General features: G+C 45.5%; 1 protein-coding gene across 4 annotated transcripts in view; it reads right to left on the minus strand.

Moving 5' to 3' along the window:
* FAT1 (FAT atypical cadherin 1) overlaps positions 1-16143 on the minus strand; it is a 125094-nt gene extending 108951 nt beyond the window's left edge. For 2 of the 4 annotated variants that reach the window (XM_060085896.1, XM_060085894.1), the window contains exon 1: positions 15778-16142. The gene's annotated coding sequence lies outside the window, so the exon portion shown is untranslated. Of the gene's footprint in view, positions 1-13023; positions 13275-15777 lie in introns of those variants that run through there. The other 2 variants (XR_009530784.1, XM_060085895.1) reach the window with 2 other exon arrangements.
* Positions 16144-18799: the final 2656 nt, after the last annotated feature.

The raw sequence follows: 18799 nt of genomic DNA on the forward strand, positions 1-18799 counted from the left end.
TAGAGCACAGGCTCCGGACGCGCAGGCTCAGCGGCCATGGTTCACGGGCCCAGCCGCTCCGCGGCATGTGGGATCCTCCCCGACCGGGGCATGAACCCGTGTCCCCTGCATCGGCAGGCGGACTCTCAACCACTGCACCACCAGGGAAGCCCAGACCTCACTGTTTTAATAAAGCATTTTCCATCTACACAGAATATGAATAAATGCAATGGTTTTCCAATATAAGTATCAATACTGCTAATAGTTCTAGAATTACTAAGTTTAAGAACAATTTTTTTTATTTTACTGACTTAAAGAATCCTAATGAGCATCAGATGAAGGTCTGCCAGCTGCAACAACTACATTGTATTCCTGCACTTCAATCTTCAAGGCAAGTATAAGCCACTGCTAAAAAGGGAGTGAACATTGTTTCCATTTACTTGTATATAATAAATTAAGTGCTCAAAAGCTCACAAACTTGATGCTACTACAGTATCCTGAGCATGGGACGCTTCGGACAGCTAACAACCAAAAAAACTCTCAACAGTGGTTTTATATAATCTCCCATAATGATAGCTTGTAATCTCATCTAGAAATTTATCCTGAAATTATATTATTTCTTTATAAGAATGATTAAGTTCACTCCCTGCATAATATGAGGGTTTACTGTCTCATTTAGCACTGTATTAACTATTTAAAGGTATTAAAATAAATATATCACCAAGTTTAATACTGAACTCATTTCTGAACAAACAAACTGAGCCCAAAACAGTCAGTTTACAAAAGGAAAAGCAAGAGCTTGATGTCAAACAGAACTTGCTTTCCCTAAACCAGGGACACAAATTTTGGCAACATTACTATTGTATCACCACTGCTGCCAACAGCCAGTGCACAGAGGGTCCGCTGTCTTCAGGGCACTGAACAACCTGTCACCCGAACACAAGACACACATGCACAAAGCTAAATCATCTAAGCGAACATGCGTAGAGGGGCCCAATCAACGCAGCAAGGTGGCAGGCACTGCAGGGAGGTCCAAGGGTGAAGTGGGAGGAAAGAGGACACTTGAGAAAGGGGAACCCTGAACCAGCGGGAAGGCAGGCAGTTCAATGGGCTGAGGCCTGGCAGAGGAGGACAATCACTTTCAGACCAACTGTTCCCCTAAATGCCAACGTCATTCACCTTGTAAATCGACGGAGCTTCACAAACATCCGGGCATGGTCAGAAGAGGACAGCACTGCAGCCCTGGCAAAGGACCTCTCAAATGAATACTCGGGAAATGGGACTGCTCCCCAAGGTAAGAGAAACAGCAGACCGAAGGGCTGGCCGAACAGCCAGGGGAAATTAGCATGGCAACTTTAATTTACAGTATCTTAACTCAGCGACTGCCAACTTTGCCCCATTAATCGTTTCATTAAGGAAAAAAGGAAAAAACCTGATATGCTGAAGGCAATTAGAAGCTTAATTGATACTGAATCCTGTTCAAGTCGGGCACCCTAACTTGTGCTTTAGCAACCATGACTTCTCAGCAGATAAAGTCAGGAAATCAGACAGAATTTTTGGCCTCTAGAACAATAATTAAGATTTAAACAAAATAAGAAGACAATCTTTTCCCAAAGCTATCTCTTAATTTGGTCAACAGTTCTAATACTCAGGGAAATTTGAGGATTATGTAACAATCAGATAATTTTATCAAAACAAGTGAAAACTCTGATTCACGACTGAATTCAACCTACAGGTATTAAGAACCTACTAGCAGACAGACTGTGCTAGGTACATGGAGTTAAAGACTATTTTAAAAGGCAAAGATCCCGGTACTGAGGCATTTACAAACCAGGGATAAAACGTAAAGAAAATGTCTTAAAGAAGCATTAAAAAGATGATGTTGCACAAGCACTTTCTGTTTTAAGAAACATAATGTTACTAGTTTGCAGTTTACAACAAAGTATTAAACCAGGATTCTATTGCAAGCAATTAAAATATTTTTGCTTAATTCTACATATAGAATATTATGCAGTAATTAAAAAATAAGAGAGCACTCTATACACTGACATGTAAAGATGTCCAGATACATTAAGTGGAAAAACTAAACTGATCCCATTTATGTTTGCAAAAAGGGAGGGGAGATAAATTATATGCATAGTTCATGAATGTGCTTACAAATGAACCAAAAAAGTCTGGACAGATAAGAAGTAAACTGTTAATGGTGGTAACTTCTGAAGGACAGGCAGCTGGGAGAATGTTCACATTTTCACTTTTCTCTACTATTTGAATTTTTAGTATATATATATGTTATCTTTATCATTAATTCACTTCTTTGGTCATTTGATTCATTCATCACCCATTTAATGAGAGCCTACCACATGTCAGGAACAGTTCTACATAATGGGAATACAAAAGTGAACCAAACTACTAACAGATTCTCATGGAAGATACATTTCCTGGTGAGAGACAAGGAAACAAAGAGTCTATCAGATGCTGATGATTAGTGCTAAGGAGAAAAATAAAGCAGAAAGAAATGGAGACCGCAGTCAGAAACATGGAGGGAAAGGGAGGTCCCGAAAAAGGACAAGAGGTTCTCAACGTCAAAACTCCTGACATTTGGGGCAGATGAGTCTTGGCCGGGGGAGGGGGTGTGTAAGCTGGAGAGCTGTCCTAGGCATCATTTAGTAGCATTCCTGGTCTCCACCCAACTAAAGGCCTGCAGACTCTCTTCCCCCAAACCCCAACTAAAAATGTCTCCAGACAGTACAAATGGCCCCTGAAGCTCGGTCATCTCCAGTAGAGAAGTACTAGTTAGAGGAGCCACAAGGAGAAAGACCGTGGTGGCCTGGCACAGTGGGTGAGGGGACAGCAATAAAGGAGATCCTTTGTTAGATAAGCTTTTCATTCTAAAATTCTTCTAGAGTTTCAGAAAAATGACAGTTTCCCCTACTGTTAACATCTCACCTTACTATGGTACATTTGTCACCACTAATGAAATAATATAGATACACTGTAATTCACGAAGTCCCAATGCCCTTTTCCCGTCCCAGGATACCAGCCAAGACAAGCACATTACATTCAGTCATCGTATTCTCTTAGGCTCCTCTGGACTGTAACAGTTTCTCTGACTTGTCTTGTTTTCAATAACCCTGACAGTTTTGAGAAGTACTGGTCAGGTATTTTGCCGAACGCCCCTCCACTGGAATCTGTCTGATGTTTTTCCGCATGATTAGACTGGGGCTATGCGTTGAGGGGAGGAAGAGCACCGGGTAAAGTGCCATTTTCATCACATCACATCGATGCTGATGCTGACCTGTTCACTGGGTTGAAGCAGCGCTTGTCGGGCTTCTCCACAGTGGGGCACCTGCTGCCCCCTTCCCCTACTGTGCCCTTTGGAAGGAAGTTGCTACGTGCAGTCCACACTTAGGGGTGGAGAGTTATGTTACATAAATCGTTTAGAGTTCTTCTATAAGGGAGATTTGTCTATTCTCTCCTAATGTCTTTATCATTGGTTTTGATCAGTATGGCCTCATGGATGAAGGGTGAAGGACGTCCAATGTTACTACAAATAAAACGAGAACAGGGGAGTGACATGCTCGAACCTAAAGTGAAAGGGCTGCTCTGGTACCAGGGTGGACAAGAGAAGGGAGGGCGGCCAGGGCAAAAGCTGGAGGGAGACCAGTTAGAAGGTACTGCAACAGCACGGGTGAGAGACTGCGGTGGCTCAGCCTCAATGGTCCTGGTGGGGGTGGGGAGAAGGGTGACATTGTGGATCTACTCCAGGACCAGCTGATGAACTGGAGGGCAGAGGCGGAAGGAGAGAAAGAGAGAGGCAACAAAGAAGATTCCAGAGGTCACGTGCTGAGCAAGAACTGAGCTGTCAGGTTCCAAGAGAGGGAAGCCTGCACTGAGGGAGGAACGGATTTTAGGGAGTGCGATCGAGGGTTCAGCTTCAGACATGTTAAGGTAAAAATGCCAAGTGATGACTGCAAGTGAGCAGCTAGATGTGTGGGAAAGGTTCACCCTGGAGGGAGAAACTTGAGTTGTCAGAATATGGAAGACGCTACATTTAAAACCACACAACTAGGGGCTTCCCTGATGGCGCAGTGGTTGAGAGTCCACCTGCCCATGCAGGGGATACGGGTTCGTGCCCCGGCCCGGCTGGGCCCGTGAGCCATGGCCACTGAGCCTGCGCGTCCGGAGCCTGTGCTCCGCAACGGGAGAGGCCACAGCAGTGAGAGGGCCGCGTACCACAAAAAAAAAAAAAAAAAAAAGTCACAAAACTAAGTGATCCCCCACGGAGAGAGCAGAGAGACAAGAAACAAAAACCAAGGACAGAGCCGTGCTGCTCCCCAAGATCTAGAAGACGGAAGACAAGAGGAACCAGCAAGGGAGACAGAGCAGCCACTGGGGCAGAAGCAAGAAACAGTGGTGTGACAACGACAATGGTAAGCCAACCAATCCTTCTGAACATTTGAAACCTAACATGAGACCCTGAAAATGACCCATTAGTACTGGCTGGTGCCCTGGGCACGGCCTTCACCCCAGGGCGCAAGGAGAAGGCTCAACACGCCAAACCATTGCAGCTGTTCCCTCCCCACGGCATCTCTACGATCCCTCAGCAGCACCTGCAGCCTCTTCCACCACCCACGTCCCTCTCACAGCTGGATTCCCAAACACCTGGCTCACCCTTCACAACTCACCCACCACGCACAGTTCTTCTCACGGGACACATCACAGCTGGAATAAACTTTTTCGACCACATTCATAACTGAGACCTCTTAAAACCCTGAATTTACTCTGCAAACTTGGCTAACAGAATGCCGCTGTAATTAAATTATTAAATGCAAGTCTTTTGATCAGGAAAAAAATCCACTTTCTAGGAGATCCTGTTAACCTTACAGTAATTTACCCGAGAACTGTGAACTCACGTTTCACCTTAAAATGCCAGAAAAATTATGGCTGTTACTCTATGCAAAACAAACAGTAAAGGAGGGGAAAAACACACACACACACACAAAAAATCCTAAAAAGATACTAATACCATTTCATCTAAAAAAGTACATTATTGGGCCTCCCTGGTGGCGCAAGTGGTTGAGAGTCCGCCTGCCGATGCAGGGGATACGGGTTCGTGCCCCGGTCTGGGAGGATCCCATATGCCGCGGAGCGGCTGGGCCCGTGAGCCATGGCCGCTGAGCCTGCGCGTCCGGAGCCTGCGCGTCCGGAGCCTGTGCTCCGCAACGGGGGAGGCCACAACAGTGAGAGGCCCGCATACCGCAAAAAAAAATAAAAATAAAAATAAAAAAGTACATTATTACCTAGTGCTCACACTTATGAAAATTAAACTCCAAAAACCATTTTAGCCAAAGGCTACACTTTGATATTTAGAAGGTGATCACACTACTTGAACTTACAGTAATCCAGGATTTCTTCTGTGCATTTTCCAAAGAATGTTTACTTAGTTCAGCCTTTAGGGAAAAGGGCCTCAGGTCCAAAGCTTAAATATCTTTAGTACAGATTTCTGAAACTCCATAAATAAGAGAGAAAGATCATTTTTCTGGTAGAAGTCAGATATTAATATGCTCATGTTTCTTCATTTGCGAGACTTTCATGTAAAGTGTTCCAATCTGTGACCGCACAGGCTTCACACAAGAGAACACAGCCCCGTGCTGAGAACACAGCTGCATAAGTTCAAACATTTAGATCTAAAGCTGAAGGTTCGGATGTTTCAGATGCTTGAGACAGGGCGTTAGGTGGGACACCGCATTACACAATGCATACATTCTATTAAATGTATGTTTATTATTTAGAGTCGCAACTCTTACACACGCCATTAGTCATTCCAGCTCTCTCCCCAAGAGGGAAACAGTATCAGACTCTCCATTCCACATATGATAATAAAAATACACAAAAATATTCAAGCATTTTGTGTCTTCCCTCATCATACTCCCATTTTGTATCCACATCAGTGAGGGCGTCACTAGAATTGAACTTATTACTGAAATTTAGAGCTTAATGTTCGGTTTGAATAGCATCACATTTTATATATATATATATATTTTTTTTTTTTTTTTTTTTTTTCCTGTATGTGGGCATCTCACTGTTGTGGCCTCTCCCATTGCGGAGCTCAGGCTCCGGACGCGCAGGCTCAGCAGCCATGGCTCACGGGCCTAGTTGCTCCGCAGCATGTGGGATCTTCCCGGACCGGGGCACGAACCCGTGTCCCCTGCATCGGCAGGCGGACTCTCAACCACTGCGCCACCAGGGAAGCCCAGCATCACATTTTAAAAGTACTTTCTAGAGATGTCTAAATCGTGAGGGAGATGACTATGTTTTCAAAGAGAATTGTCACAAAGTTGTTAAAAGACAATATGAAATGTAAATGGCTCCTGCTTTTTAAAAATGTTGTATATTAAATAAACGTTTAATGACCTCTAAAATCACTTAACAGGAGTCAAAAGAGAGTACTGTGTCTGTCTTAGAAAGCCTGCTTGTTACTCAGCTATAACCAATTCACAGCTTCCAGGTGACATTTACAACAGAAAAAAGCCCTGCATTTTTCTAATAAATTATAATAGCCATAGACAGTACTTTTAAAAGCTTTCATACTTAACACTGAAAAATTAATGGGTAGATCTTGTTTATTTCTGGGTACATACTAAATCTCTTTAAGCCATCTTAATACATTTTTTCAGTAAAAATGGGGGTGGGTGGCACTATGAACCCAGAATTGAACAGCAGGCTCAGGCTTGGTATATATCATTTAACTACTTCTGTTAACTCTGTATGTTGTTAGCTTTGATTGGAGCTGCAGTAAGTCTGATTACTCCAGCAATGACTTAATTTAAATACTGCCTTCAAATGATCAACAACTGATTCCAATTTAACTGAGAACAGTCTTCAAACTATTCATACTGACAGTACACACTGCAAATCCCTCTCCTCGGCACATAATTCTTTTCCAGAACCTAAAAGCTTCGGCATTTACATGATTTAATCAATTCGAAATAATTTTTTGGAAGTTTTCTTGCCCTTAAGTTAAACAGACTTCCTAATTTTTAAATAGCCTCCGTATAAACTCTAGTATGTAATTTACCTACTCAACGAACCTATAAAACTTGCCTGTGGGTAGTTTGAAGAGGACTGTTTCTAGTTGTTGCTTTATTGTGACATAAAAGACAAGACCAACGAACAAGGGCTGTGTGTACATCTCTGGCCAGACCAGGCATCCCTGTGCTAGTCTCTCTTTCAGCTCCAAAACATGACCGCTCTCAGTTATTACCCATCCCGCCAACCACCTTCTCCTCACCCACACTCCAGGGCAAACTTTGCCCACAGAGAAGCTCAATAAACAGACTGTTTACCCTCTTGTGATATAAGAGCATTTCACCTAATATATTTTTCTCTGCAAACAGAAATCATGTAAATGATGTTCTGGCAGTCATTAACACTGGCCACTCTTCCACTCCCAAAGTAGGACAGTTTTCATTATAGATCAAATTATGATGCTCCCTTTTGTATTTAGGTACAAACCTCGGCCTTTCACTAAATACGGGATCAGGAGAGAGAACGTTCCATGTATAGTAAGTACGTGGAAGTCGTGGTAGAGACTCCCCCCACTTCCTCTCCTTAAAATGTTCTCTTCCCCTCCTCTCTCTTCCTCCCACATCTCCGAGAAGATGTGACCCACCCAAGCTACAAATAAAGACACCCTTGATGCCATAAAACTCTGCCTCTCCTGCAGCTCTTCCTTAAATTGTCCCCCACACTCAAGTGTCCCGTCACTGCCGCCGCTGCAGCTGCCTTCAGCAGTCCACAAATACACACAGGTTCTTTCCCACTGAAAATAACCTTCATTCAAACCTGCACTTCCTTCAAGCTAACAGCCTATTTCTCTCTTTCTTATGTTTGCAAAGAGTTTGAAAAAAGTAGTTTCCCAGTGCTACCTTGACTTCCTTAGAACTCCCTCCACTAAAGACACTGTTTCTACCCTCAACTGTCCCACACGACCTCAGATCCACCCAGGCAACAGAAGCAGCTTCTTCTGGTGTCAAAGGCTAATGTCAAAATTAATGCCCTTTTCTCAGTACTCATCCTCCCTGACAATCTCCCATTTGACACTACTCACCCTCCTCCCCTGTATGTGTCCTTCATACTGTCACAAACTGCCTAAAACAAAGAGGTGATCCATACAGAATGTGTAAAGGATGGACAACACTAGACTTTCCTGATTCTCTCCAATACCCTTTTATATGCTACACCAACTCTTTCACCTTCTAGTTTGTCACTACAAATTTCTTTCAACTCTTTGCACACACACACATATTGTTACCCTTAAAGACATCATCCCCTCTGCCCTTATCATAAAGGATCACCGCAGAAGCCTGCATTCCACCCTAACCTCCATCAAGTGCCATGGAACACCCCTCCGAGATACCTTCACACTTAAGTTATACAGTGTCTTCACCCACTTCCCACTGCAAAATAATAGCTATTCCACTGAAAATACAGAGTAATTTCCTACGTCCTTGAAGAGTTTCGCCACTTCCCAAATCACCAAGTTTGCAATCTAAGAAATCATAGCAGCTGGAAGTCATAAAACCTGTGATCTAGCCCAGGCTTTGTCACTAATCATCTGTGTGACTTCAAGGAAGTTAATTAATCCTTGGATTCCATTTCTTTATTTGAAAAACTAGAGACTGGACTAAAATCTTTACAGCTTCCTACCCCCCACAGATACACATTCTTTCCCCACCTCCTTTTTCTCTCTCTCTTTGTACACACACACACACACACACACACACACACTCCAGAAATGTAGGATTTCTATGACTTTTTATCTTAACTGTCAAACCTCCGTATCTTAAGTCATCTAGACTTGACATTTTTTTATTTCTCAGTTTCTCAAAACTGTTCCTCTTCCATTTCTGCTGCTGCCACTTGGTTCATATTTGTATTTGTTCAGGCACAGCATGTGAACCGCCTTTTGGTATTCCTGCTTTCTTGCTCCCATACTATTTAGCCTACATACTGCAATGAAATTAGTCTCATTAAAACTTCTTTGTAATGTCACTCCATAGTTTGAAATATTCAGTGTTTCCCCTTATCCTTCGGATTAAGTACATCTTTCTTATCTTGTATTAAAGATCTGACCATCTGACCTCTACCTACGTTCCCAATTTAATCTCCCATATTCTGTTTCAAACCAAAAAGGTGTCCTTCCCACAGTCTTGAAACCACCAAGCTGTCCTGAGCCCATGACACCACCTAGTGGCGGAGGCTCTAAACTTGCAGCATCGCTGCCTTTCTCTTCGAAAAGACGACGCAAACGTGGCAATTTTATTTTTTCCTGCCCTTCACTCATCACACACAGTTTCGTTATTTCCACCTTTCTCTTCAACATTTCTTTCTTTCCTGTCTTCTTAACCTCCATAAAAGTTATCTTCTCTATCTTTATAAGCCAAGGTGAGCCCAGGTCACAGATTTTCTGTTTTCCCTACACAAAGAAAAAAAGGCAAGCCATAAGCCACGTGAAAGAAGGATTAAAGAAACACTGATGATAAACCAACCAACCCTTTTCCGAAAGATAACATGGTGTGCTCAGGTCTTTTTTCTCACCATTCATCAAACCACAAATCAAGTCACAACCAAGGGTTTCTACAACTTGCTTTACATGTATTTCCTCTCTGTCAATAACTGCCTCCTGATTCACTCTTCCCTCAGACCTCACCCTATCCTAATATCCACCTAGCTCACTGAGGTGCTATGATGAACTACCCTGACCCAGATGGATCTCTCTTACCACACTGGAGATAACTGTATTTTTTTTTTTTTTTTTTTTTTTGCGGTACACGGGCCCCTCACTGCTGTGGCCTCTCCCGTTGCGGAGCACAGGCTCCGGACGCGCAGGCTCAGCGGCCATGGCTCACGGGCCCAGCCGCTCCGCGGCATGTGGGATCCTCCCGGACCGGGGCACGAACCCGTGTCCCCTGCATCGGCAGGCGGACTCTCAACCACTGTGCCACCAGGGAAGCCCGGAGATAACTGTTTATTTGTCCTTCTCCCCTGCTGGACTGTAAGCTCCTTGAGAGCAGGAACCCTGCTTTGTTCACCACTGTTTATTGCATCTGGCCCAGTGTTTGGCACAGAGGAGATCCACAGTTGTTGGGTGCATGAATGGACAGATGGATGAGGATTAGCAATGGAGAATGGAAGGCAAGACTGAAGGGTGGGAGGGGGCGGGGGATAAGGAGGGATAACATGGGAAAACAATACATCCATCCTTGTAAACTTAACAGAAAATCCAAGTGCAACCACTAGGCCAGTAACAACACTGCCGATGGGTGCCCTGCAGAAGGCTCTAATTTCCAGCAGCTCAAAAAGAGGTCATCAACCACCTCAAAATGCTTCCAAAGTGGCTACAGGCGATGCCAGATCAGTGTCCCTACTGCAGAGCTTACTATGAAGCATTATGCTTGAATATTCTATGAAGAATTAAATAATTACCGATTTTCCTAAGTGGTCTATAAAAGACATTTAATTATAGATTTATCTCCCCATATATAATAAACCTTTGGAATTAAACAAGAATTTTGGCAATATATTTAAATCTGGGACTTAAGGAAAAGAAAGATCATTAAAAAAAACTTTATTATGTGAAATATACAGATTCCTCATCTGATTGAATACATTTTTTAAATAAAAAGTTCCTCCCAGACCTGAGGAGAGAAAAAAATGCAACTTTCTGATCTTGGTTAAATGAATTACCTGCATCGCTCATTTCAAAAACTCCTTACCAGTGCCTAAGGACAAACTAACACTTGCAAATTAAACAATTAGGTGAGATAAAAAGACACAGTTTGGCTTCATCAACTATATAATTTGGTCAAAAGAAAGCTTACCTATTGCAGTTTCCCACTCATAAAGATTGAACAGACACCTGGCCTTATGGCTTCCTGCTACTAAATCAGGTCCTTTAGGCCACAAATTAGGCCACGGAGACAACATTTAATGCAACAATAATGCATTAAATTTGATTTAGTTTACGGATTCTATGTAAAATCAGCAAAACTTGGGTGGAAAACAGGTGGCAGTAGACTTGTTAAGGGAGTTAAAATAATCTGTAACATCCCTTTCACTTCTAGCATTGAAAGAAATGAATACTTCGGAGACAACTCGAGAGCTAAGTCTAAAGACATACACTATGAAGGCATGGGATCAGGGGGAGGAAAACAGTAGTAGTTTGCATATAATTTTTAGATTCCTCTTTTAGCACCTGACCATAACATGGATTTAAATGGTCTACTAACATGGTGCAAACCCACTAGGTGTACTTCTAGTGACTAATTAAAAGACACAAATGAATAGATATGCAGGTGGCCTGATTTTATGAAGTCCTCTAAGAATTTCACTTTCTTTCTGAGTGACAAAGAATTTAGTTCATTTAAGATATTCATTTTTCAAGTAATGGGTACACAAATGTACACTTTATTCATCAAACCCTACTATGAACGTGTTAAATGCCATGTTTGACATAACTGAGTTATATTCATCATTGTTTTTAAAAATTATGTAATGTTTTAAGCACTTTAACACCCATCTTAAAGCTTAAGTATATAGTAAAGAAAGGGGGATAATAATTCCATTTGTGGAACCAGAGAGCTGTCCTAAAACACAAAGCCAAACATCAGAATTAACCTATATACCTGGAGAAACACACTTTATGAGTAACTGCAGTAACTCGATGTGTTGGATAACCACGACGCTAAGAGTAATATGAAAAAAAATCACCATCACCTAGTTTTAACACGTGCAGCTCTCTTAAACTACTGAAACCTATCTCTGAATGTATGACGCTTCAAGAATCTGGTTTTGTGAAAGATATATAAATAACTGAAGATCATTTGCCTTTTAAATCTTTTCCGATTTCAGTCACTAAATAGGAGTTGCTTAACAAAAGCTATTTAATGAAATCATAGTTCAGACACATGAAGAAAAAAACCCTCTAACTGCACAGAAAATATTTATGAGTTTACTTTCCTAACGCATACAATTGCGTCCTTGTTTTCAAAGCCCCGCAATTCACATCAGTGGGAACAAAAAAATTCTTAGAGACAACAGAAAGTTAGCTTCCTAGAGGAAAGCTTAGAGAAAGAAAAAGCACTGAAGAACCAGAATCTCTTTTTAAAAAAAAAAAGATCTTACAAGTTTCTTTAAAAAAAGATCTTACAAGTTTCTCTTCCAAAAAAGAAACAAACGGATAGCACAGTTGCAAATGTTTAGCCCCGATTTATATCAGTCTCACCTGTGCTTAACTACATTCAACCAGTTACAACTCAAACCTCAGGGCAGCACTCCTTCAGGGCACAAAACATCTAAGAGAACTCGGTGACTCCATTTCAAAGATCCCATCCCTTGGCAGTTGGCCTCTCCTTTCATCACAACTACGCTGTGAATATCTCACAAATCGCAAGAAATTAGCCGCGGAGCGAGATCAGATAAGTCTTTAACAGGCACGCGTGTTACCGGAGAGAAGAAAGTGGAACGCGCGTGTGAAGTTTCCGAGCTCCGGGCGAGGCGGAAGTTCTCGCCCAGAGGCCGCCGGGAACCCCGCTCCGCGGCTGCCGCTTTGATTTCCAGCAATGGCTCCGGGGCCAGAGCCGGTGCAGCCAGGGCCGCCGCCCGCTCGCAGCAGCAGTCGGGTCGGTAATTACCATTCGGGTCACGTCGCGCCTTATCCGCTCCCGCCCATCCGCCTCCCCCCACCCACCCGAATCCAGGGCCTGCCCTAAACTTTCCAAGTGGGCAGGCGCCTCGGCACCACCACCGTCCGGCGGGTCTCTTTCTTTCCATCCCGTCCCCAGAGCGCCGGGGGGCGCTCGGTCCTGGGCTGGACAGTGAGGGGCAAGCTCCCAACGAGCCGGAAGCCCACCACCCGGGAGCAGCAAGTTGCTCGTCCCGCGGGCACTTACGGCTTCGGCCCGGCCGCGCAATGGCACCGAACGCGCCGCTGCGCCCCTCGCCCACCGCCCTCAAGCCCCAACTGGTTTCCTTCAAACTTACAGCAAAGTTAGCCCGAAGCGGCGGCGGCGGCAGCGCTCTCGGGGGCGCGCACCTCGCCGCCTCAGCGCGCCCCCGAGCGGGGTCCGGGTCGGTCCGGGGCCTCACAGGCTCCGCAGGGCCGCATGGTATCTGCGGCCCGCCCTCGCTTTCCTCGCGCCCCGCTCTGAGGCAGCGCCCCGCCACCCTCGAGCCCCACTCCAAGCCCGGCCGGTGCAGCCCCGGCGTCTCACGCAACCGGCGCCTCACGCACCCGGCGCGGGATATATCCCTCCGCTCGCAGCCACGCCCGCTCGCGCCGGCGCTCTTTTCTCCCGCGCAGAAACTCGACCCGACTTTCCCTGGCAGCCGGAATCCCAGTCCGCGGGGTCTGGGCTACGACGCCCAGCCAAGGGTCAGGGATCTCCCAGCAGCTACAGCAGCCAACTCCTTTCCAGGAGACCAGCGAGTGCCCAGGATGACCTAGCGACACCGCGAGGAACAGACTGGGGCTCGCTCTAGTGCCGAGGTTAGTTATGGCCAGCACACAGATTTGTGCAGGTAATTAACAGGGAGTGCTTCCTACTAGGAAAGGGGGAACATTAACTTAGCTAAAAAAAAAAAAAAAAAAAAACTAAGGACTAAAGAAAAAGCTTCCCACGCCTCCTCCTTTAGATTCACGGGAACCTTCAGGGAATTCCTAAATCTGAATTTGAATGCCTTGGCTGTAGGTCTGCAATTGCTTGGTGGAATAAAATCTTTCAAAAGGTCTCAAAAGGAATGCAGTTAGATCGGAACCTACTTCCTTTTTCAATCTACACCACACTAAAATCCCGGGAAAGTGAAAACGCTTCCTTCGCGACCTCTTTGCGCAGAGCTGGTTAGACCCCGGAACCTCCCCAGCCGTGGTTACGAACCCCAACGCGGCCCTCCGCCGGCGGACACCCCCGACTCCCAGGTCTGCGGGACAAAAGGCAGCGGTGCCGTCTCGTGCGCTTTCCCACGCGCTAAGTACACCCCGCAGGCTATGAACGCAGTCTAACGTGAAACTACAAATTCCGCAGGGAGAAGGGAAAACCCCAGGCGTCCAGACGGCCCACTCGGGGAACTCCCCCCACACCCGAGCGCGCAGTCCGGGCATCGCGGGGCTGTGAGTCGGTCCTCAGCGCGGGCAGAGCTCCAGGCGCCGGCTCAGCGCAGCCCGGAGTGCTCCCGGGCGCTGGGAAACGGCCCGGAGAAGAGGGCGGCCTTGACCTCGGAAAGTTTGTGCAGCTCGAATACGTTAACGCTGTGAGGACAAAGAGAGATGATTTCCCTGGAACCGGCGGAGGGTGCTGCTGGAAGAACTACGAGGCAAATGGGGGTGAGGGAGTCTAGGGTTAAGGAGAGAATTTCCCTATTTCAAAGTTAATGCAGTCTCCTCTTACGCCATCTCAAAGAAGGTGATGGGGGGGGGGAATGTGTCTAGAAGGTCATGGCTGGGAAGGAAAAATAATGCCTGCAGAATGAGTGTGCTGATTCGTAGCACTAAGAGTATGTGGTGTATTCCCTGCGCGTTATTTAGAATACACAGAAATTCACACACCCAGCAAACATCATCATCCAAACGCTTGGCCACGGCAAAGCGCTCTTGGAGTTACAGGTCAGTTTCATACATGGAACACCTCGAAAGTAGGTTACCTGGTCTCCAAACTCAACTCGTTTGTGCCCCTTGCCGAATTCTAACTCTAAACAAAACACAATCACACACGAACGCCAACAGTTTGTTGGGGCGGGATGCGGGGGGCGGGGGAGGAGACGAGGAGTAAAAGGTAAAAAGACACCATCCCATAACGTAAAATCACAAGATTTTAAAAATGACACAAAAGAATTCCTGGAGAAAATTACCATTCACTAATAACTAATAACGCTTACTTGGACTAAAACATCTGTTTGGGAATCCCGGTTTGCCAGGTCCACTGAAAACCTAATTGCCTGAAAGAAGTTGCACTTCGTCGCCAGAGGAACAGCCGAGAGCCAGAGATGGAGATTTCAGAGTCCGGTGCTGCCACGTTTTTACTGATCCTTTAGCCCCAACGGAACGAAACAGAGGTGCCTTTTTGCTACCAGCTAATTACCCTTTACATGAACAAAAAATGTAGTACAAGCTCCACGTTTGTCCTCTTAATAGTCGATCCTCCCTAACCCAGTACCCAAAGGGTCTAGAAAATGAGGGGGATGGGTTCCCGAAAACAAAAAAAAGCTTTCCGCCAGCACTGCCTCTGCATCCAGTCCACCCAAGCTGGTATTTGTATATTAGATATAGAATGGGCCGGAATGGGTGGTAAGTGAAGGCTAGGGTGACGGCGACGGACCTCACGTCCACGTCCCAAGAGCGCCCGGCAGGTCCAAGTTCGCGGTCCGTGCGGAACCCCGCAGGGAGCGCGCGCTTTGCCGGGTGCCCGGACTAGAGGGCGCTGCGCCACTGCAGATCACGCGGCACCCAATGCGCCCTCCCTGGGCACCATTTCTATAATAAGTTACATTTGAAATAATGCACAAACAGCATAGCTTTTCAAGTTCTTTTGAACAGTGCTTTGTAAGTATTTTATGAATGCCAAAACCTATGCATACTGATCTTTCATTCCCGAGTCAAGCACAGCCAGGGCGGGTGTGCAGCTCGCCGAGCGGAAAGCCGGTAGGATGCACACGCTTCCCTGTACTAGTCAAACACCCCACGCAATTTCATTAACGTTTAAACTTAAATACGGAAAGACTTGCACTCAAGAAAGAACTCACCCGTCCAGCCGAGTCCTCGGTGTTCTGCTTTAAAGTCCCGGCAGGTCCGTAATCGCCACGCGATTTGGATATTGGTTACAAGCCGTGTATGTAGTACCAACTTTGCTTCCCTCCGATCTTCAGCATGTCGCCAACGAGAGTGCGATCCGCCCGCGCCGCCCAGGTGGCCGCATCTCCGGAGGCTTCCGTCCTGGGGGAAACTTGAGCAGCAAAAGGAGGCGGAATGAGAGTGCGCGAGGGCTAGAGAGAGGGCCGGAGAGAAACCAAGTTTGTCAGGACTTGTCCGGGCAGCGAGCCGCCGAGTTTAGGAGTTGCGGCCGGGAGCTGCGGCGGATCACTGCCTCTTTCCCCACTCCCTCCCGCCTGGAGGAGGTGGGGGAGGGGAGGTGACGTCAGCGCCCCGCCTTGCCCCCAGCCCCGCCGCCTGGACGGGATTCTCCCGCGGGGTCCGCCTCCTGGACAGTAGCGGCCGCGAGCTCGGAAGCTCGGCCGGCTCTCCTGCCGCAGCGGTCTCTGCGGCCGCTGCGGTCCCGACAGTGAAGCGTCTGCCCCTCTCCACCCCGCCGCGTCTCCCGGGCTCCGCCGAGCGCTGGCGTTCCTCGCACTCGGCGCCGGGGCGGCCCCGCGGCGCGCACCCCTCCGGCTGGCTTTCTCGCAAGCCCTCTCCGGCCGCGTTTCCCACGCCTCGAACTGCAGGTGATGCTCTTCCTCTTCTGCAGCTGAAATTCGTCGCGACGTGTCGCCTGCCGGGTTGTTGCAGGGCGGAAGCACGAACAGTCTCTGCGGACTAGCCTGGACGACTTGTACTTTGTAGCCCTCCAACTTTAGGATGTGATCTATTTTAAATAATTCTCGTGCTCTAGCGCTGTTTGCGGTCTTTGTGTTGAAAATCACGGAGCCATATTTTAATGTTCAAATCCTCTCCAAAAGCGCCTACGTTTTTAGACCGTACTCTGAAGCGTACAAGGATCCAAGGGGTGGAGGGAGAGGTGGAGGAGGAGCCAGTTTCTAATGTTTCTTCAAGTCATCCGTAGTGATGGGGGCCAGTACACAAATCAATCGTCTATTCGTGCTATAGACTAAGACAGATGCAAACGCTGTTGAAGTTGAATTTGTAAGTGGATACCTCCTTTCTACGTAAGCGTCCAGACTCCAGGAAAAAAATCTACTCTGGAATATATATATATTTTTAACGCCGCTAAAGTACCAAAATAAAATCTCCTCAACAGCGTGAAATTCCCAGGGAGCCATTTCTGTGAGTTGACACTGTCCCCAGAAGGTTAGCATTAAAATTCCCTGGAAAAGGGCAGGGGGCTGGGAGCAGGTTCTGTTAATACCTTTGCAGCCGTTGATGTAAATCTAGTGGTCAGTTTAGCTGGTTGTTATCCTTGGAAGGCAAAGAGCAAAACCCCTAGGACACAGGAAACATGGCAAGGAGTTAAACAGTTAAGAGAAAAGAAGATTGTGTTGGAGCATTGGATGTGCTTAGCCTTAAGGAAGTCATATAACTTCTCTAAATTTCAGTTTCCTCATCTGTCTCACCTTGTAAAAATGTGTGTGTATTTCCATTCAAAAATATTTATTTGCCAGGGAGGCAGTGCTCAAGCAGGCAACACTTTTCCCCAGCATCATATACAGTGTCGAGTAAGCACATAGGAGTTCATCAGTAGTCGTTGTCTTACCCTCCCTGGTTCTTTGCAGTGTCTGTTTTCTCATCTATACAATTAGGAAGAGTTACAAGGAGGTTATCCCAAATAATTTTGTTATGGAAAGGAGAGGAGGGCACCCAGAAGGTGCCAGATTCCTGAGGAGGGAGGAGGAAATAAAAGGACAGACTGACTTGAAAGGCCAGCCTGTTAGTGCAGAGGACAGACCTCTCATGCTTCACTGTTTCATCTACACAGGCTCGCTCCTTTTATGTCAATAGTTGAAATTAGAAATTGACTGCAGATTGTAAGTTTTTCATAAATAATACACATAAGTTCCCCCAGATGCTGCCGTGCAAGTCAGTTTGGTTTGCTATACTCATCATTAGCGTTATCATAGGTAAGTCAAATTATTTCCAATAGAAAAAGAAAAAAATACAAACAAGAGGAACTTATATATAATAATTGATGGTATTAATACAAATAGCTACTTTAAAAAAAAAACAAAGTGAAAGGGCCAGAAAATTTTTAATAAAATCTCTAGACCTGCACCGTCCAATACCATAGGTAGCCACTAGCCACAAGTGGCTAAGTAAATTAAAAGCCAGTTCCTTGGTCTCACTAGCTACATTTGAAGTACTCAGTATCCACTTGTGACTAGTGGCTGCTATATTGTTCAGGACCAATGAAAGAACATTTTTTTCATGACAGAGTTCTGTAGGACAATGCTGTTACAGACTTTGCTATTGTTTTTGGAAGGCTACATCAAGCATTATATTACAATTTCCATGCATCCAACACTGAGTCAATTCCAAAGTTAAAAACAAAAAAAAACCCCAGAATCACAGAAGGATTCACTCATTTCACAAATATTTTTCAAGTACCAACAACAATATGCTACGTGAAACTATAAAGGACTCAAAATTTAATGAGTTAGGTGTGTTTGGTGATTAAGAAATATTAACATGGCTTAACATGGCCTTTTCGTTGTTTTCAATCATTGCTGAGTATGAAAATCAGGGGGAATCACTGAATTTAAAGCAGAAGAGAATTCTAAGACATTTTTAAGAATAGTCCTAGGACGAAATAATTCTAAGTAGGCTGACTGACTTCTGTCATCCCACCCTCTCTGTTCCTTTTAAGTGCTTTCTCATCTCCTCCACCCCCTTTCCCCCTACACTTCCTGAAGATGAGGCACTGTTCAGCTGTCTCCACTTCTCCATACTTTGGAATTATTTTATCCTTTGCATTTAAATACAGCTCTCCTTTGGGATTGCTTGTACTCACCAAGGGAGCCATTAGAACAGACAACTAGTCAATCTGGTAAGAATCAGTAGTGGTTAACTATGGGTATGAATATGTTCATTTCCCTGGTC

This window comes from Mesoplodon densirostris, chromosome 20 (genome assembly GCF_025265405.1).
Source record: "Mesoplodon densirostris isolate mMesDen1 chromosome 20, mMesDen1 primary haplotype, whole genome shotgun sequence".
In the NCBI taxonomy this organism is placed as follows: domain Eukaryota; kingdom Metazoa; phylum Chordata; class Mammalia; order Artiodactyla; family Ziphiidae; genus Mesoplodon; species Mesoplodon densirostris.